Consider the following 22,431-nt stretch of genomic DNA (forward strand, 5'->3'; position numbering starts at 1 on the left):
ATTAAAAACTATTCTGTATGTATTTCTCATTATAAGTAGCCTTTTATAATTTTAAAAAATATATAGGTAATTTTAAAATTACCTGGCATGCCAGTATCAAAATATCTCATGTACCTCATAAATATACATACTTGCTATGTATACATAAATATTAAAAATTAACAACTAAGAAAAAAATACCTGGCTCAAAGTAAAAGATTTCAACCCTAAATAATCAGGCAGCAGATAAAACCTGACTTTTTTCATACTGATAGCAGAAGTCACAGCAATAACTTCCTCTTACTGGATTGCCAAGATCAATCACCTTCCCTGTTTCAATATCACAGAGGATTATCCAGGCAGATTAATTTAAAATGGACTTTTCAGTCCTGCACTGTTCAAAGAACCGTAATTCAGGACCACAGAGAGATAGAGGTTTGCTTTTTATCCCTTTGCACTCCCTAGCATATGGGAAAATAAATAACAGTAACTTTCAGACTGTTCAACTGAATGCTGCTTACACTGTATTACATTTCTGTAGAGCATGGGAAAATGTAGAGACTAAATAAAGATAGAACAGTGTACAAAAAATGGTATTGTATTCTCTCTGGCATCTTCCTAGGTCAAAGCTCAGGTTTTATATCTTGGGAGGAGGGATATATAGTCAGTTAGATGTGGAACTGTCAGGTGGAGACAATAAGGCACCTTCCAGACCCAAATATCTGCTTTTCACTACAGGCAGTTTCTACATACAGATCAACCCAGCAGGAAGGTTTTATTTTGCATTCAAGATCTTTGTCAAATAGAGCTGCTATAAGCAGTAGCACAACATATCAAAAAGTGATTCAGTGCAAATGTTTATTTTCAATAATTATTGGAAAGTAGAAATTGTAACAGGTTAGAAGAGATGAGCAGACACAGACGGGAATGTCATTTTAAAAAAATTGGGTTCTGGAGCAAAGGTGAAGGAAAGGGTGCTGGGAGATCCCAGTCTTCCAAAGAAAGGATTTTTACATGCCTAAAACATGCTTCAAACCATGCAGTCATGGATTTATGTGTAAGGAACAGTCAACATGATAGAAAGGGTGAAGGTCTTATAGACTGGTGTAGAATGAAAATTGATTAAACATTATAGTAAAAGATGTTTGGGAAGATTTGAGCAGGTAGAAGAAAGAGTCAACAAAGTTGAAGACAATTGAAATTATTGAGTCTGAGGAACAGAAATATGATTGAAGAGAATTATACTCACAGCCAAAAGGCAAATACAAAGAGAGAATCCTGAAAACAGCAAGAGAGAAGTGACTCATCACATACAAGGGATCCTTAGTAAGTTTATCTGCAAATTTCTCTTTGGAAACTTTGGTGAAAAGGAAGAAGTGGGCCAATATATTCAGAATGCCAAAAGAAAAACCATCGATCAAGAATTTTTATATCCAGCAAAACTGTCCTTCATAAGAGAGTGGGAAATGAAGATATTCCCATATAAACCAAAGTTGAGAGAGTTTGTTATCATTAGATCCGCCCTGCAAGAAAAACTAAAGTGATTTCTGTCTTTTTAAATGAGTAAACCAAACAGTGATTAAAATAATTATGAATACAAAGTTCTCACTGAATGTAAATATGCAAACAATTATAAAAGCTAGTATTACTGCCAAAATAATTTGTAACTTCACTTTTTGTTTTCCACACATTTTCAGAAACTAATTTTTAAAAATAATAATGAATCTAAAAGTTTGTATTGTTGTAATTTTGGTCTGTAACTCCACATTGCATTTTCTACATAATTTAAGAGACTTATTATGAAATTATTAGTTTATGTTTTTAACAAAAATGCGTAAATATATAATTGATTTTGTAACAACTGAAAAGGGTGGGGAATATGGTCTCGCTCTGTGTCCCCACCCAAATCTCACCTTGAATTGTAATAATCCCCACAAGTCAAGGTTGGGACCAGGTGGAGGTAATTGGATCCTGGGGGTGATTTCCCCCATGCTGTTCTCATGATAATGTGTGAGTCTCACAAGACCTAATGGTTTTATAAGGGTTTGGCATTTCCCCTGCTTGCACTCATTCTCTCTCCTGCCTCCCTGGGAAGAGGTCCCTTCCTCCATTTTTGTAAGTTTCATCAGGCCTCCCTACCCATGTGTAACTGCGAGTCAGTTAAAACTCTTCTTTACTGATTAGTCAGTCTTGGGTATTTCTTCATAGCCATGTGACAATGGACTAATACAGTGGGGATGGAGATGTACAGGAGCAGAGATTTTTGTATGTTATTGAAATTAAGCTGGTATAAATTTAAATTAGGTTGTTATAACTTTAGGATGTTAAATGTAATCCCCATGGCAATTGCAAAGAAAATGGTTATAAAATATACACAAAAAATGAGAAGGGAATTAAAGTTTCACTTAAAAAAATCAGCTACACAGGCCAAATGTGGTGGTGCATGCCTGTAATCCCAGCACTTTGGGAAGCTGAGGTGGGTGGATCACCTGAATTCAGGAGTTCAAGACAGCCTGGCCAACATGGTAAAACTCTGTCTCTACTAAAAATACAAAAAATTAGTCAGGTGTGGTGGTAGGCACCTGTAATCCCAGCGACGTGGAAGGCTGAGGCAGGAGAATCGCTTGAATCTGGGAGGTGGAGGTTGCAGTGAGCCGAGATTGTGCAATTGCACTCCAGCCTGGGCAACAAGAGTGAAACTCTGTCTCAAAAAAAAAAAAAAAAAAAAAAAAAAAATCAGCTAAACATCAACACATCAAAGACAAGAAACGAGGGACAAAAAGCTATGAGGCATATAGAAAATAACAAATTAACAGAGGTAAGTCCTTTATGAGCAATTTAAATGGAAATGTATTAAAACCTTCAATCAAAAGACAGAGACTGAAAAAATGGATTTTAAAAGCCTATAAAGTCATAATCTAACTATATGCTGTGTATGAGAGACTCACTTTAGAGCCAGACACAAACAAGTTGAAAGTGAAAGGATGGAAAAAGACATTTCATGCAAATAGTAACCAAAACAGTGCAGAGGTAGCTATACAAATATCAGACATAATAGACTTTAAATCAAAAACCTTACAGGAGACAAATGAGAGCATTATATATGAATAAATCTTCAAAACATTAATATATAACAACTATAAGCATTTACGCACCTAACAAGTGACCATCAAAACATATGAAGCAAAAATCAACAGAATTTAGAGGAGAAATAGACATTTCCACAATAATACCTAGAGACTTCAATGTCCCATAGTTTCAGTTATGGATAGAACAACCAGAAAAAACATAAGAAAGGAAATGGAAGATGTAAACAACACAATAAACCAGCTAGATCTAACAGACATAGACAGAACACTATACTCAACAGCAACAGAATATATGTTCTTCCTAAGTGCATGTGGGGCATTTTCCAACATAGTCCATATAAGTGTTGGTGAGATGTGGAGAAATTTAGTCATTTGTACACTCTTCGTGGGACTGTAAAATGGTATAGGCACTCTGGAAAACAGTATGATAGTTTCTAAAAAAAAATTAAAAATAGATTTACCACATGATCCAGCAATTTCCCCTCTAGATATTTACCCAAAGGTATTGAAAGCAAGATCTTGAAGAGATACTTGTACAACAATGTTGACAACATAAAAAAATGAGGAAACAACCCACTTTTTCACTGACAATTGAATGGATGAGCAAAATGTTTTATATGCATACAATTAAACATTATTCAGCCTTAAAAAGAAAGGAAATTCTGACACATACTACAACAGTAATGAACCTTGAGAACATTTTCATCTTGAAACTTAATTCCCAATACAACAGTATTAAGAGGTATGACCTTTGGGAGGTGCTTAAGTTATGAGAGGTCTGCCCTCATGAATGAGATTAACACCCTTATATAAGGTCTTAAGCTTAAAGGAAGTACTCTCTGGCCCCTCTACCTCCCTCATTGTGAAGACATATCAACAAGGTGCCACCCTAGAAACAGAGTAGCCCTCACCAGACATAAATGCAGGAACTCTGAATCTTGGACTAGTGTGTTAGGGCAGTTTTGCATTGCTATAAACACATGAGACTGGGTAATTTATAAGGAAAAGAGATGACTGACTCACAGTTCTGCAGGCTGTACAAGCATGGCTCTAGCATCTGCTTCTGGTGAGGCCCCAGGAAGCCTCCATTCATGGCAGAAGGTGAAAGCAAGCATGCACATCATATGGTGAGACACTGACATGGTTTGGCTGTGTGCCCACCAAAATCTCATTTTGAATAGTAGCTCCTATAATTCCCACATGTTGTTGGATGGACCCGGTGGGAGATAATTGAATCATGGGAGGAGTTTCCCCCATATTGTTCTTGTGGTAGTTAATAAGTCTCATGAGATCTGATGGTTTTATAATGAAAAACCCCTTTTTCTTGGTTCTCATTCTTTCTCTTGCCTTCTGCTACAACAGACATGCCTTTCACCTTCTGCTACAATTGTGGGGCCTCCCCAGACACATAGAACTGTTGAGTCAATAAAACCTATTTTTCTTTATAATTTAATCAGTCTCAGCTATGTCTTTATTTTTATCAGCAGTGTCAAAGTGGGCTAATGTAATAAATTGGTACAGGTAGGGTGGGGTGCTGTTGTAAGGATACCTGAAAATGTGGAAGCAACTTTGGCACAGGGTAACAGTCAGAGGTTGGAACAGTTTGGAGGGCTCAGAAGAAGATAGGAAAATGTGGGAAATTTTGAAACTTCCTAGAGACTTGTTGAATGGCTTTAACCAAAATGCTGAAAATAATATGGATAATGAAATCCGGGCTGAAGTGGTCTCAGATAGAGATAATGAACTTGTTGGGAAACTGGAGTAAAGGTGACTTCTGCTATGTTTTAGCAAAGAGAATGGTGGCATTTTGCCCCTGCCCGAGAGATTTGTGGAAGTTTGAACTTCAGAAAGATGATTTAGAATATCTGAAAGAAGAAATTTCTAAGCAGCAAAGCACTCAAGAGGTGACTTGGGTACTGTTAAAGCACTCAGTTTTAAAAGGGAAACAAAGCATAACATTTCGTAAAATTTGCAACTTGACAATGTGATAGAAAATAAAAATTCATTTTCTAAAGAGAAATTCAAGCTGGCTGCAGAAATGGCCATAAGTAGCAAGGAGCTAAGTGTTAATCACCAAGACAATGGTGAAAAATGTCTCTAGGAAATGTTAGAGACCTTTGTGACAGCCTCTCCCATCACAGGCCCAGAAACTTGGGAGGAAAAAATGGTTTTGCCATCTTGGCCTAAGGCCCACCAGCTGTGAGAAGCCCAGGCACTCAGTGGCCTGTGTTCCAGTCACTCCAGTCATGGCTAAAAGGGGTCAAGGTACAGTTTGAGCTATGGTTTCAGAGGATACAAACCCCAAAACTTGGCAGCTTCCACATGGTATTGAGACAGTGAGTGCAAGGAGTCAAGAATTGAGATATGGGAGCCTCCATCTAGATGTATGGAAATGCCTGGATGTCCAGGCAAAAGTTTGCTGCAGCGCAGGGCCCTCATGGAGAACCTCTGCTAGGGCAGTGCAGAAAGGAAATGAGAGGCTGAATCCCCCACACAGAGACCACACTAGGGTACTGCCCAGTGGAGCTTTGAGAAGAAGGCACCATTCTCCAGACCTCAGAATGGTAGATCCACCAACAGCTTGCACAACGTACCTGGAAAAGCTGCAGACAGTCTGTGAAAGCAGCAGGGAGGGGAGGCTGTACCCTGCAAAACCACAGGGGTGAAGCTGCTGGAGATTATGGGAACCCACCTCTTGCATCAGTGTGATATGGATGTGAGATATGGAGTCAAAGGAGATCATTTGGGAGCTTTAAGATTTGACTGCTCTGCTGGATTTGGGGCTTGCATGGGCTTACAGCTCCTTCGTTTTGGTCAATTCCTCCCATTTGGAATGGTTGTATTTATCCAATGCCTGCACCCCCATTGTATCTAGGAAATAACTAACTTGCTTTTGATTTTCCAGGCTGATAGGTGGAAGGGACTTGCCTTGTCTTAGATGAGACTTTGGACTGTGGACTTTTCAGTTGATGCCAAAATTATTTAAGACTCTGGGGTACTGTTGGGAAGGTATGATTGTTTTTGAAATGTGAGGACATGAGATTTGGGAAGGCCCAGAGGCTGAATAATATGGTTTGGCTCTGTGTCTCCACCAAAATCTCATCTTGAATTATAGCTCACGTAATTCCCATGTGTTATAGGAGGGACCTGGTGGGAGATAATTAAATCAGGGTGACAGTTTCCCTCATACTGTTCTCATGGTAAATAAGTCTCACAAGATCTGATGGTTTCATAAGGGAAAACCCCTTTCACTTGGTTCTCATTCTCTCTCTTGCCTGTCACTATGTAAGATGTGCCTTTCACCTTCTGCCATGATTGTGAGGACTCCTCAGCCATGTGAAACTGTGAGTCCATTAAACTCTTTTTCTTTATAATTTACCCAGTGTTGGGTATGTCTTTTTTTTTTTTTTTTTTTGAGATGGAGTCTCGCTCTGTCATCCAGGCTGGAGTGCAGTGGTGCAATCTTGGCTCACTGCAAGCTCTACCTCCCAGGTTCAAGCAATTCCCTGCCTCAGCCTCCTGAGTAGCTGGGATTACAGGCACCCACCACTACGTCCAGCTAATTTTTGTATTTTTAGTAGAGACGGGGTTTCACCATCTTGCCAGGCTGGTCTTGAACTCCTGACCTTGTGATCCACCTGCTTCAGCCTCCCAAAGTTCTGGGATTACAGGCATGAGCCACCACATCCGGCTGTGTGTGTCTTTATCTTAATCAGCAGTGTCAAAGCAGACTAATGCAGAGAAAAGGCAATGGGTAGGGAGAGATGTCACACACTTTTAAACAACCAGTCCTCACATGAAATTACTTGCTATTACAAGGATAGCACCAAGTCATTCATGAGGGATCTTCTCCCATGATCTAAACACCTCCCACCAAGCCCCTTCTCCAACATTGAGGTTATATTTCAACATGAGATTTGTAGGAGATGAAAATTAAAACTATGTCATTCTGACCCTGGCCCCTCAAATCTCGTGTCCTTTTCATATTGCAAAATACAGTTACACCTTGCTAACAGTCCACAAAAATCTTAACTGATTCCAGCATCAAGTCCAAAGTCATGAGTCTCATCTTCCACCTACAAGCTGTAAAATCAAAACAAGTTATTTGCTCCCAAGATACAACAGTAGTACAGGCATTGGGTAAACATTCCATTTTCAAAAGGGGGAAATTGGCCAAAAGAAAGAAGCAATAGGCCCATGCAAGTTTGAAAGCAGTCAGGGCAGTCAGTAAATCTTAAAACTCCAAAATAATTTCATTTGACTCCATGTCCCACACCCAGGACACACTTGTGAAAAGGATGGGTTTCCAAGGCCTTAGGCAGCTCTGTCCCTGTGGCTTGGCAGGGTGCAGCTCCCGTGGTTACTCTCATGGACTGGAGTTGAGTGCCTGCTGCTTTTCCAGGCAGAGGGTTCAAGCTGCTGATAGATCGACAATTCTGAGGTCAAGAGGGGTGGCCCCCTTTGCACAGTTCCACCAGGCAGTGCCATAGTAGAGGTTGTCTGTGGGGTCTCTGTCCCCGTGCCAGGCTTCTGCCTGGGCACCCAGGCTTTCTGATACATTCTCTTAAATCTAGGTGGAAGCCACCAAGTCATCCTCACTCTTGCCTGTAGGCTTAACACCCACCATGTGGAGGCTACCAAGGCTTATAGCCTTCCCCCTCTGGAGCAATGGTCCAAGCTGTACCTGGGGCCTTTTGAGCCACAGCTGCAGCTGGAATCGCTGGTATGTGGGGAGCAGTGCTCTGAGACTGAGCAAGGCAGCAGTGTTCCAGGTCTGCCCCTGGAACCATTATTTCCTCCTAGGCCTCTGGGTCTGTGATGAGAGGGGCTGCCTCAAAGATCCTGAAATGCCCTCGAGGACTTTTTCCCATTGTCTTGACTATTAGCACTTGGCTCTCTTTTAGTCATGCTAATCTCTCTAGAAAGCTGTTGCTCCACAGCCTGCTTGGATTCTTCTCTGCCACATGACCAGACTTTTCAAACTTTTATGCTCTGCTTTTCTTTTAAATATAAGTACCAACTTTCATTCCTTTGCTCTGATTTTAGGCTATTAGAAGCAGCTAGGGCACATCTTGAATGCTTTGTTGCTTAGGAATTTCTTCCACTAGATATTAAAACACGATTCTTAAGTTCAAACTTCCACAGATCCTTAGGACATGAACACAATGCAGCCAAGTTCTTTGCCAAGTTCTTTGCATGGGTGACATTTACTCCAGTTCCTAATAACTTCCTTATTTCCATCTGAGACCTCATCAGTCTGGACATCACTGTCCATATTTCTATCAGTATCTGGTCACAACCATTTAATCAGTCTCTAAGAAATTTCAAATATCCCTTCATCTTCCTCTTTTCTTCTGAGCCCTCCAAACTCTTTCAACCTCTGCCCATTACCCAGTTTCAAAGTCACTCCTACACTTTCAGGTACCTTCATATCAACACCTCACTCCTCAGTACCAATTTTCTGTGTTGCTATAAAGAAACACCCAAGGCTGGGTAATGTATAAAGAAAAGTGATAAGATTGACTCACAGTTTTGTCTGCTATACAGGATGCATGGCTCTAGCATCTGCTTTTGGTGAGGGACTCAGGGAACTTTCAATCATGGCAGAATGCAAAAGGGAGTCACCTTGTCACACGGCAAGTGAGGGAGCAAGAGAGAGATCAAGGACATGACACACAGTTTTAAACAACCAGATCTTACTAGAACTTATTATTATGAGGGCAGCCTGAAGCCATTCGTGAGGGATCTGTCCCCATGACCCAAACACCTCCCACCAGCTCCTACCTCCAACATCGAGGATTACATTTCAATATGATATTTGGAGAGTACAAACATGTAAACTATATCACTCCATCTCAGGTATTTTGTTATAGCCATATGAATGAACTTAATACAATGAATATAATTTTAATTTTTCAAGGTAAAAAGAGCCCTGGTGATGGATTATAGTGATGATTGCTCAATGATAATGAATGTACTTAATAGCACTAAACTATATACTTGAAAATCATTAAGATGGGAAATTTTATTGTATATGTACTTCATAATTTAAAATGTTGGAAAAGCAAGATTCCCTTTAAACATTCAGTCAAACATCCCCCTGTGCAAGATAACTCTAATCTCTACATGCCTGTCTTTTACCAATGGAACTACAGACTCACTGATAGGACATGGCTTTAAGTCTCCATCTCTTCAGTCAAGGAGTAGAAAAAAAATTCCTCTGAGTCTGAATGCCAGTTTGGCAGAATAGCCACCCCCTTCTTTCTGAACCTTGGGCTCTCATGGCCCTTTCAGAAGTGAAAACTATGAGGGAATGAGGTTCCTGTGAGGAAGTAAACATGAGAGAATATTCATGAGGCACCAGGGACAAGAAGACTGGAACTCTATATTTCAGTATTAATGTGTAGATAAGAATGCCAAATGATAAAGGGGGAGCAAAAATAGAAACAAGTCTCACATAAGACCAGTTAGCATGGACAGCTTTTCAGAACTCAGCTGTTGATGTTCCTTCTCCTTGAGCAGATAGAAAATTCAAAATGTTGGCAACATGAAAAAGAAACTAATCTCTCTCAAATGGATTTAATGAGTATTTTTTAATGCATAATTACTCCCACCAGTCTCATCTCAGCCAGGTGGGATTTTCTCTTTCATTTGATTTATCAATACAATCATCTGTTAGAAGTTCTCAAACCAGCACCTATTACTTTTCCTTGAAGACTCACTAAAATGCTGCTTATCAAACCTCCAAGGCATAAGCTTTCAAAGGGAAGAAAAGTGATCTATTTAATTCTTTTAGTCTAGGAGCATGTATAGACATGCACTTGATTAGTCTTTTACATTGTAATTCATGGTCATCGTTGACATTTAATTTATAAATCTAACCTGAGAGAGCTGGTTCCAAGATGCCCAAGGCTGATCTGGAAACGTATGTGTTTCTCTGGTGGAAATGGTAGTGGTGCTGACGGGGACTTAGAAAGTAAGAAATTTTGGGACAGTTTTCAAGTGACTTAAACATCTGAATTCAGTACTGCCAGAAGACACTGAAGGCCTGTAGAATGCAGCCTCCTTTCTTACCTTGAGAAAGAGTTTCTTCATTCTCCTTGTTTGCAAGAACTCATTTCCTAACAAAGCCACTCAGAATTAGGGTCCTGCTCTCATTAAGAACTCTTTTAAAGAGATACTTTTAGAAGACCTGTACTGCACTTGCCTCACCACCAGACAGCGCTGCAGAGAGGCTGGCTTCATTAGTGCGGCCCAACTTAATACCAAGTTTCTAGTTGCAAAGAAGCCTGCCCTGGTACAAGAGATGGTTCAGGATCCTAATGGACTGCCAAGTCTTCCAGCATAAGTCACTATTTACAAATAAAAAGGCAGACTTCTACTAGCCAATTAAAACTGGGTTAAAGTTTCTGAATAAGCAAAGAGACTGCCAACAGCCAAATATTTAAGCCAATTACCAAAATCCTAAATCATAATAGACTCTTAAGAATCCTCACCCTAAGTGTGTAGCCTCCAGAAGAAGAGAATCATAATAAAGTGAAGCACTTTGAACTAATCATTTTTAATCTCACTAGACTGAGAGACATATATCCTGTATCCAGTTATTGGCAATGACTGTATCCAGTTATTGACAATTTCAAAACTTAATGAAGAAGGATTGGAAGAAAGAATTGAAGTTATATTTACAATGTGCTTATACATCAAAGTAAATTTGACTAAGGGGCATAGCCATTTTTTCTAGTTTCTCCCACCCCAGCCACCTATTTAACCCCACATCATCCTTATGGTGACTGATATTTCCACAGCTTGCAATTGAAAGAGACAGTGAATAAAGATATTCTCAGTAAATAATAAAAACAGGGTGAGTCTACTAGCCATGAGAAGTATTTTTGTAGTAAAATAATTTGTAAAAATTCCATCTATTAGCATAAACCAAATCAGATCCTTCTTTCTTCCCTTCTTTTACAGGCTGAATTTTGTACTCTCCAAATTAATATGTTGAAGTCCTAACCCCCAGTACTTCAGAATGTGACTGTATTTAGAGACAGGGTAGTTAATGACCCTAATCCAATATAATTGGTGTCCTTTTTAAAAGAGAGTTTAAGGACAGGCGTGGTGGCTCATACCTGTAATCCCAGCACTTTGAGAAGCTGGGTGGATCACTAGGTCAGAAGTTTGAGGCCAGTCTGGCCAAAATGGTGAAACCCCATCTCTACTACAAATATAGAACTTAGGTGAAGTGCCAGGCACCTGTAATCCCAGCTACTTGGGAGGCTGAGGCAGGAGAATCGCTTGATCCCAGGAGGCAGAGGTTGCAGTAAGCCAGGATCGCACCACTGCACTCTAGCCTGGGCAACAGAGCAAGACTCCATCTCAAAAAAAAAAAAAAAAAAAAAAGAGGAGCTTTAGGCAAAAATGGTCCCATTTGAGGTTGCCACCATCTGCAAGCCAATGTGAAAGTCCTCAGGAGAAACCAAACCTGCCAACACCTTGATATTGGACTTCCAGCCTCCAGAACTGTGAACAAATACACTTTTGTTGTTTAAGTCATTGTATTTTGTTATGGCAGCTTTAGCTGACTAATACACCTTACTTTTTTCTTTTCAATAGATTAATCATTCTAATGATTCATCATACTAAACCATTAGTACACACACACACACACACACACAATCATATGCTGCATAATGGCATTTTGGTCAATGATGAATCACGTTTATAACAGTGGACCCGTAAGATTATAATGGAGCTCAAAAATTTCTATCGCTTTGTGATGTTGCAGCTGTAGTAACATCTAGTATGACACATTACTCACAAGTTCACGGTAATGTTGGTGCATGCAAACCTACTGCGCTGCCAGTTATATAAACATATAACACAATTATGTACAGTACATAATACTTGATAATAATAATAAATAACTAGGTTACCAGTTTATGTATTTGCTATACTATACTTCTATAGTTCTTTTAAAGTGCACTACTTCTACTTATATATTTAGAAAATTAACTGTAAACAGCCTCAGGCAAGTCCTTTCGGAGGTTATTCCAGAAGAATGCATTGTTATCATAAGAGATGACAGCTCTTTGCGTGTTCTTGTCCCTGACAACCTTCCAGTGAGGCAAACTGTGGAGGTGGAAAACAGTGATATTGATGATCCTGACCCTGCATAGGCCTAGGCTAATATGGGTGTTTGTGTTTTCTTTTTTAACAACAACAAAAAAAAGTAAATATATATACACATATTTATTTACATATGTATATGATTTTAAAAATTGAAAAAAGCTTGTAGGTAAGGACATAAAGAAAACATTTTTGTACACCTGTACAATGTGTCTGTGTTTTAAGCTAAATGTTATTACAAAAGAGTCAAAATGTTAAAAATTAAAAGCTTATGAATTAAATAAGTTACAGTAAGCTAGGGTTATTAAAGAAATAAAAATATGTTTAACAGACAGGGTAGACTAAGTGTATAGTGTTTATAAAGTCTACAGTAGCGTACACAGTAATGTCCTATGACTTCACATTCACTCACCATTCTCTCACTGACTCACACAGACCCAGTTCTAGTCCTGGAAGCTCCATTCATAGTAAGTTACCACTTATACAGGTGCTTATATACAGGCCCTAGATATCTTTTATACCCATATTTTTACTGTAGCTTTTCTAAGTTTAGATATATTTAGATACACAAATAAAGTTGGCCTTCTCTATCCATGTGTTTTACATTTGTGAATTCAACAATGCAGATCAAAAATATTCCAATAGTAAAGAATGGTTGTGTCTGTACTGAACATGCACAGACTCTTACTGTTATTCCCTAAACAATATAGTATAACAACTATTTATAGACTATTGACATTGTGTTAGGTATCATAAGTAATTTGGAAATGATTTAAAGTATATTGCAGGATATGAGTAGGTTCTATACAAACACAACACCATTTTATATTAGTGACTTGAGCATCTGTAGATTGTGGTATCTATGGGAGGTCCTGAAACCAATCCCCTATGGAGGGACAACTGTATTTACCATTGTGTTACAGCTGCCTACAGTATTCTGTAGGTACAGTAATATGCTATACAGGTTTGTAACCTAAGAACAATAGGTTATACTATAGAGCCTATGTGTGCAGCAGGCTGTATTGTCTGCATGTATAAGTACACTTTATGATGTTGAAACAATAAAAAATCACCTATCAATGCATTTCTCAGAACATATCCCTGTTTTTAAGTGACACGTGACTGCATATATATTTGACATGTATATGATTCAATCTAACTGAAGGATTTTCTCTTTAAAATGTGTTTTTTAAAAATTTGCCAATGGCTAAAAAGATGTAAACAAATTTTCTGGATTTGAAACTCATGTTTCTGTAACAGTCGTGAAGGAACTAAGATATTACTCCTCTTGCAAGCTAAGAAATTAGCCTACTACAGTATCATAGATGCTGGCAAAAGACACAAGACTCCTAAGTGAGAGACAAAGCACTTTATTACTCACAAGACATCAGGTGGGAGGAACCTTATATGCACACTGTTTCCTCTTGCCTTTAAAGTTTCATGAGAGCTACATGAGAAGGATATAAACCCAGGTGAATGCTGTATACTCATGGGGTCATCATCGCAGCTGAGGAACCCAAGCTTAGAACACTTTTATGTGTCCCAGAGTGAGACATTATCTTTATTATATTGGACAGTAAACAAATTCACCTTCCCTTCTGGAAGGAGATGCTATGTCTATCTTCCAAGACTATTATAAAATCTGCCCTCCACATCCACAGATTCAGCCAACCACAGATCAAAATTATTCAGAAGAAATAATAAAAATGACAACAATAAAAAATAATACAAACTAAGAAACAACACAGTATAACAGCTATCTACATAGCATTTATTTGTATTAAGTATTATAAATAATCTAGAGATGATTTAAAGTATCCAGGAGAATGTACATAGGTTTTATGCAAATACACTGCCATTTATTTATTTATTTATTTATTTATTTATTTATTTATTTATGTGAGACGGAGTCTTGCTTTGTCGCCCAGGCTGGAGTGCAGTGGCATGATCTCGGCTAACTGCAGCCTCCACCTCCTGGGCTCAAGTGATCCTCCTGCCTGAGCCTCCTGAGTAGCTGGGATTACCGGCATGCACAACCATGCCCAGCTAATTTTTGTATTTTTAGTAGAGATGGTGTTGGGCCATGTTGACCAGGCTGGTCTCTCCTGACCTCAAGTAATCCACCTGCCTCAGCCTCCCAAAGTGCTGGAATTACAGGTGTGAGCCACCATGCCCAGACTGCCATTTTATGTAAGATACTTGAACGTTTGTGGATTTTGGTATACATGGTGTGGGGGTCCTGGAAACCCATGAATATCTAGGGGCAACTGAACAGATATCATCCTTGAAAAAATAGTCTGAAACAAAGGCAGTAAGTGTCTCTGCTCAGAGAAACACAAAGGGGCCCATGAAGAATTGCTCCCAACAATCATTTTAAGGAATAGTTTATTTGCTACATATATTATTAACTATCCAAAAAATTTTAGAAACTCAATTTCTTGAAAGTTTATTTTAAAGAAAGGACTTGGGTCATCGTAAGTTAGCAGAGCCACAAATTAGTAACAGATTGGTTGAACAAACAAGATTACATAATTTGCTTTGTCTCTGGAAAATAATATTGTTAACTTTCTTTAACTGCACATTTAAAAAATTTCCCTATGAATAAAAAATGCACTGTTACAAAGAGATTTGTACATCTCTATAGTAAGGGAGAATTTTCTCTTAAAGCTAAAGTTTGAGAAAAATAATTATTCAATGCTGCTAAATCTCTCTCTCTTTCTTAGGAACATTGTCTTCACTTGGTTACCAGGACAACCAACTCTCACCTGGATTTACTTCTGCTGCTCTGGCTGCTTGTTCTCAGTCTTCTGAGTGGTTCCTGCCCTCACCCTGACTTCCTAACTTTAGAGTGGCCCAGGGCTCAGTTCTGGACCTCCTCCCTTCTCTATTTACCTTACTTTCTTGGTGCTTCATCCACCCTCTTGTGCTGTTGTTTTATACCTCTGACCTGGCTTGCTCTTCTCTCCAGACTTACATGTTCCACTGTCCAACTGCCTACAAAACAACTCCCTTGAATGTCTAACAGACATCTTAAACTTGACATGTCCAAAGCTGAACTTCTGATTGTCACCTAATCTTTTCCATACACAGCCTTCTCATCTCAGTCAGTGGCAACTCCAGCCTTCTGGTTGCTCAGGCCTCAAAACTTGGACTCATCCTTGTCTTCTCACTTTCTTTCACATCCTATATCTGGTCCATCAACAAACCAGTCTTTCCTTTCTCTGGACTGTATCCGGAATCTACTTCTTACCTCATCTACTGCAACTACTTCAGCAAAAACCAGCTTAAATTGTTATCTTCTCTCACCCGGATTAATACAAAAGCATCCTTGCTGACCTCCCTGCTTCCACTTTCATCTCTTAGTGCCAAGTCTCTACACAGTTAGCTGTCCTGATCTTGTTAATATATAAGTCAGATCATGTCTCCCCTCTGTTAAAAAACCTTTCAGAGGAGTCCAGTGTCTCTTCTATAAAACCCTGGATGACCTGAGCTCCCATTATCTTCCCAGAAAAATCTACTACTATTGTCTCTTATATTCCCTTGGCTCCGACTACACTGGCCTCTTTCATATCATCATTGATACTAGACATGATCTCCCCTGAGGACCTTTACACCAGCTGTTCTCTCTCCCTGGAGTTCTCTTCCTCCACATGGTTACTCCTCCATCTCCTTCGCCTCCTTCTAGTTGTTTAACAATGGCATGAGATGAGGCTATCCCATTGTTCTAATATAGACTGCAACCGCTGCCTTCATACCACCACTCAATCTCCCACTCTGCTCAATTTCTTTCCACAGCTTATATCCCCTTCTAACATATTATAAAATGTACTTATTTATTATGACCGCATATTATACTATATAATTATTATACTATGTAATTATCATTAGTATATAATATTATGACTATACATTATACTTTATAATTTACTTATTTATTATAATTTTCATTCATTGTCTCCTCCAGCTAAAATGTAAGTTCCATCATGGTGAGAAGTTTTTCTGTTTGTTTATATATAGCACCAGTAACTAGAACACTTTCTGGAACATACAAGTGAACACAGAGGTACACAAAAAATATGAACAAATTTATTAGCTTCCACATTTGATGAACTAAGAGATTAACTATCTACATAACATTTAATGGTATGCTTTTTGTATAATTTTATGGCAGAACAATTTCTACATGTAAGCACATACCCAAAAGATATTTTAAAAAATGTGAATAAACTTAAATGAGAAGATATACGTTGCCATGTTTTTCATATCAAAAAGATTTAAAATATATATATTTCAAATATATACATTAGGGGAATTGATAACTAAATTGTCATCATCCCTTTGATATAGGAATTGAAACTATATTTACAAAGACTGAAATATAATAAAACTGTAAAAAACTGGAATAAAATATAAACTTTTTTTCAAAGTTTTGTATGAAAAATTTTGTCCTAAATTATAAACCAAAGAAAGAAAGTAGAAAGAAAATATTTGTGGAATTTATTACATAAAATTGATATTTTTTCTATGAAAAGAACATTTAAAATACATATTTTAAAAACAAACACTGAAAAAAATCAACAACCTGTGAAAAGTATTTGCTCTAAATATCACAAAGAACTATATCCATAGAACATTTCTGTCTTTATCTGTTTATATTGGTAGTATTTAACAGAGAAAACCACTCCCTTCTTGAAGCATTTATTGACTTGGTTAGGGGGACATTGTTCTCTTGGTAGTCTTCCTACCTCACTGGCTATTTGTTCTTAATCTCCTTTGCTGGTTCCTTTTCACTTCCTTTACTTCTGAATTTTAGAGAGCCCTAAGACTCAGACCTTTAGGTTTTTCTCTTCCCAACTGACATTCACATTTTACATGATAAAATCCAGTCTCACTGCTATAAAACATCACCAAATTGCTGACATCTTCCAAATTTATATCTCCAGTCTACTCTTCCTTTAACTCAGACTCATGCCCTCAACACTGGACTTATTATCTTCACTGTAATGTCTAACAGGCAGCTCAGATTCTACATAGATAAACCCAAATTTTTGCTCCCACTTTCTCAATCTTCTCCTCCTCTAGTATTCCCCATTTGATAAATGTCAACTCACTCTCCCAGTTGCTCAGGTCAATCTTGGAGTTATCCTTTTACTCTCTCTTTCTCCCCACCCTCTAATCCATTTTTAAATCCTACTAGCTCTACCATCAAAATAGACCCTGACACTAAGCTATCTCGTGACCTCTACTGCTTCTATACAGGTCCAGAGATGAGAAAGCATCTCTTGCCTGGACTACTGCAATAGCCCAGTGGTCTCCTACTTTCACCCTTTTCCTTCTCTATTTCCAATTCAGAATTCTGAATTATTCCTTTAAAATATATCAGATTATGATATTAAAAACCCTGCAATGGCTTTTCATTAAAGTCAGGTGAAAGCCAAAATCCTACTGTAGCTACTAACAAGGCACTGTATAAGATAGATAAACAGAATTCATGCCTAGAAATGGTCAAGCCTCTTCTGCTAAGCCATTAGTGTGAGTGGTTGAGTCAGTTTAGTTAAGGGTGGAACTTGGTTTTGTTGTCACTAAGGTTACTTTCAGGGCATTTCTTCAAATTCGTCTCCTGTAACCTTTGTTCAGGGTGGCAGTGCCAGGGGATTTTTCCAATATTCCTGCTCCACTCTCAGTTTTAGGTGAACCAATGCCTCTGAGAGGGTCTCTGTCTTTCTCTCTTTGTGCCTTCCCCAAAGATAGTCTGCTGCTGTTTGTTACTTCTTGGTGCTTGTCAGCCTAGTTGGGGGTGGGAAATCTCTGTTACCTGATCTCAGGGTAGGGTATTCTTAGTACCTCTCCTCTTCTCCAGCAGAAGAAGGCCTCTCCAGATCTGGGCTCCTACTACACGGGTAGAAGGTTTGCTCCTCTCCCTGCCTTCACAATAGTGGATCTTCCACCGGAGCCTTGGGATAACAGCCTTCCCTATCCTTACTCAAGCTGGATAAGAATTTACTCCTTAGAAATAAGGAAACAGAATAGGAACAGCTCCATCCTCCAGCTCCCAGCATGAGCAACAAGAGGACAGTTGATTTCTGCATTTCCAACTGAGGTACTGGGTTCATCTCACTGGGGAGTATCAGGCAGTCAGTGCAGGACAGTGGGTGCAGCCCAAAGAGTGAAAGCCAAAGCAGGGCGAGGCATCACCTTACCTAGGAAGTGCAAGGGAGAAGGGAATTCCTTCTCCTAGCCAAGGGAAACCATGACACACAACACCTGGAAAATCGGGTCACTCCCAACCTAATACTGAGCTTTACCAAGGGTCTTAGCAAACAGCACATCAGGAGATTATATCTTGCTCCTGGCTCAGAGGGTCCCATGCCCACTGAGCCTCCCTCCTTGCTAGCACAGCAGTCTGAGATCAAACTGCAAGGCGGCAGCGAGGCTGGGGGTGGGGTGCTGCCATTGCTGAGGCTTAAGTAGGTAAACAAAGCAGCCAGGAAGCTTGAACTGGGTAGAGCCCACCACAGCTCAAGGAAGCCTGCCTGCCTCTGTAGACTCCACCTCTGGGGACAGAGCATAGCTAAACAAAAAGCAGTAGAAACCTCTGCAGATGTAAATGTCCCTGTCTGACAGCTTTGAAGAGAGTAGTGATTCTTCCAGCACGGAGGTTGAGATCTGATAACAAACAGACTGCCTGCTCAAGTGGGTCTCTGACCCCTCTGAGTAGCCTAACTGGGAGAGCCTAATTGGGAATAGCCTAACCGGAGTGGACCTCAAGCAAACTCCAACAGACCTGCAGCTGAGGGCCCTGACTGTTAGAAGGAAAACTAACTAACAGAAAGGACATCCACACCAAAACCTCATCTGTACATCAACATCATCAAAGACCAAAGGTAGGTAAAACTACAAAGATGGGGAAAAAGCAGTGCAAAAAGCTGGAAATTCAAAAAATCGGAGTGCATCTCTGCCTACAAAGGAACGCAGCTCCCTGCCAGCAACAGAACAAAGGTGGACAGAGAATGACTTTGACGAGTTGAGAGAAGAATGCTTCAGTTGATCAAACTTCTCAGAGCTAAAGGAGGAACTATGTATCCAGCTCAAAAAAAAACTAAAAACCTTGAAAAAAGAAGTGGCCAATGGATAACTAGAACAACCAATGCAGAGAAGTCCATAAACGACCTGATAGGGATGAAAATCATGACACGAGAACTATGTGAAAAATGCACAAGCTTCAGTAATCAACTTGAAAAACTGGAAGAAAGAGTTTCAGAGATTGCAGATAAAGTGAATGAAATGAAGCAAAAAGAGAAGTTTAGAGAAAAAAAGAGTAAAAAGAAATAAACAAAGCCTACAAGAAATATGGGATTATGTGAAAAGACCAAATCTACATCCGATTGGTGTACCTGAAAGTGATGGGGAGAATGGAACCAAGTTGGAAAACACTCTGCAGGATATCATCCAGGAGAACTTCCCCAATCTAGCAAGGCAGGCCAACATTCAAATTCAGGAAATACAGAGATACTCCTTGAGAAGAGCAACTCCAAGACACATAATTGTCAGATTCACCAAAGTTGAAATGAAGGAAAAAATGTAAAGGGCAGCCAGAGAGAAAGGTCCGGGTACCCACAAAGGGAAGCCCATCAGACTAACAGCAGATCTCTCAGCAGAAACTGTATGAGACAGAAGAGAGTGGGCGCCAGTATTCAGCATTCTTAAAGAAAAGAATTTTCAACCCAGAATCTCATATCCAGCCAAACTAAGTTTCATAAGTAAAGAAGAAATAAAATCCTTTACAGACAAGCAAATGCTGAGAGATTTTGTCACCACCAGACCTGCCCTACAAGAGCTCCTGAAGGAAGCACTAAACATGGAAAGGAACAACTGGTACTAGCCATTGCAAAAACATGTCAAATTGTAAAGACCATTAATGCTAGGAAGAAACTGCATCAACTAACAAGCAAAATAACTAGCTAACATCATAATGACAGGATCAAGGTCACACATAACAATATTAACCTTAAATGTAATGAGCTAAATGGTCCAATTAAAAGACACAGACTGGCAAATTGGATAAAGAGTCAACACCCATCAGTGTGCTGTATTCAGGAGACCCATCTCACATGTAGAGACACACACATAGGCTCAAAATAAAGGGTTGGAGGAAGATCTATTAAGCAAATGGTAAACAAAAAAAGGCAGGGGTTGCAATCCTAGTCTCTGATAAAACAGACTTTAAACCAACAAAGATAAAAAAACACAAAGGCCATTACATATTGGTAAAGGGATCAATTCAACAAGAAGATCTAAGTATGCTAAATATATATGCACCCAATACACGAGCACTCAGATTCATAAAGCAAGTCCTTAGAGACATACAAAGAGACTTAGACTTCCACACAATAATAATGGGAGACTTTAACACCCCACTGTCAACATTAGACAGATCAACGAGACAGAAAGTTAACAAGGATATCCAGGAATTGAACTCATCTCTGCACCAAGCAGCCCTAATAGACATCTACAGAACTCTCCACCCCAAATCAACAGAACATACATTCTTCTCAGCAACACATCGCACTTATTCTAAAATTGACCACATAGTCGAAAGTAAAGCACTCCTCAGCAAATGTAAAAGAACAGAAATTATAACAGTCTCTCAGACCACAGTTCAATCAAACTAGAACTCAGGACTAAGAAATTCAATCAAAACAGCTCAACTACATGGAAACTGAACAACCAGCTCCTGAATGACTACTGGGTACATAACGAAATGAAGGCAGAGATAAAGATGTTCTTTGACATCAATAAGAACAAAGATACAACATACCAGAATCTCTGGGACACATTTAAAGCAGTGCATAGAGGGAAATTTATAGCACTAAATTCCACAAGAGAAAGCAGGAAAGATCTAAACTTGCCACCCTAACATCACAATTAAAAGAACTAGAGAAGCAAGAGCAAACACATTCAAAAGCTAGCAGAAGGCAAGAAATAACTAAGATCAGAGCAGAACTGAAGGAGAAAGTGACACAAAAACCCTTCAAAAAATCAATGAATCCAGGAGCTAGGTTTTTGAAAAGAGCAACAAAATCCATACACTGCTAGCAAGACTAATACAGAAGAAAAGAGAAGAATCAAATAGATGCAACAAAAAATGATAAAGGGGATGTCACCACTGACCCCACAGAAATAAAAACTACCATCAGAGGATAAACACCTCTACGCAAATAAACTAGAAAACCTAAAAGAAATGGATAAATTCCTGGACACTTACACTCTTCCAAGACTAAACCAGGAAGAAGTTGAATCCCTGAATAGACCAATAGCAGGCTCTGAAATTGAGGCAATAATTAATTGCCTACCAACCAAAAAAAGTCCAGGACCAGATGGATTCACAGCTGAATTCTACAAGAGGGACAAGGAGGAACTGGTACCATTTCTTCTGAAACTATTCCAATCAACAGAAAAAGAGGGAATCCTCCCTAACTCATTTTATGAGGCCAACATCATCCTGATACCAAAGCCTGGCAGAGACACAACAAGAAAAGAATTTTAGGCCAATATCCCTGATGAACATTGATGCAAAAATCCTCAATAAAATACTGGTAAACTGAATCCAGCAGCACATCAAAAAGCTTATTCACCATTATCGAGTTGCCTTCATCCCTGGGATGCAAGGCTGGTTCAACATATGCAAATCAATAAATGTAATCCATCATATAAACAGAACCAAAAACAAAAACCACATGATTATCTCAACAGATGCAGAAAAGACCTTCAACAAAATTCAGTCCAAAATCTCCTTAAGCTGATAAGAAACTTCAGCAAAGTCTCAGGATACAAAATCAACATACAAAAATCACACGCATTCTTATACGCCAATAACAGACAAAAGAGAGCCAAATCATGAAGGAACTCCCATTCACAATTGCTTCAAAGAGAATAAAACACCTAGGCATCAATCTTACAAGGGATGTGAAGGACCTCTTCAAGGAGAACTACAAACCACTGCTCAATGAAATAAAAGAGGACACAAACAAATGGAAGAACATATCATGCTCATGGATAGGAAGAATCAATATTTTGAAAATGACCATACTGCCCAAGGTAATTTATAGATTCAATGCCATCCCCATTAAGCTACCAATGACTTTCTTCACAGAATTGGAAAACACTACTTTGAAGTTCATATGGAATAAAAAAAAAAGCCTGCATTGCCAAGATAATCCTAAGTCAAAAGAACAAAGCT

The sequence above is a fragment of the Piliocolobus tephrosceles genome, chromosome 5 (assembly GCF_002776525.5).
Source record: "Piliocolobus tephrosceles isolate RC106 chromosome 5, ASM277652v3, whole genome shotgun sequence".
Classification (NCBI taxonomy): Eukaryota; Metazoa; Chordata; class Mammalia; order Primates; family Cercopithecidae; genus Piliocolobus; species Piliocolobus tephrosceles.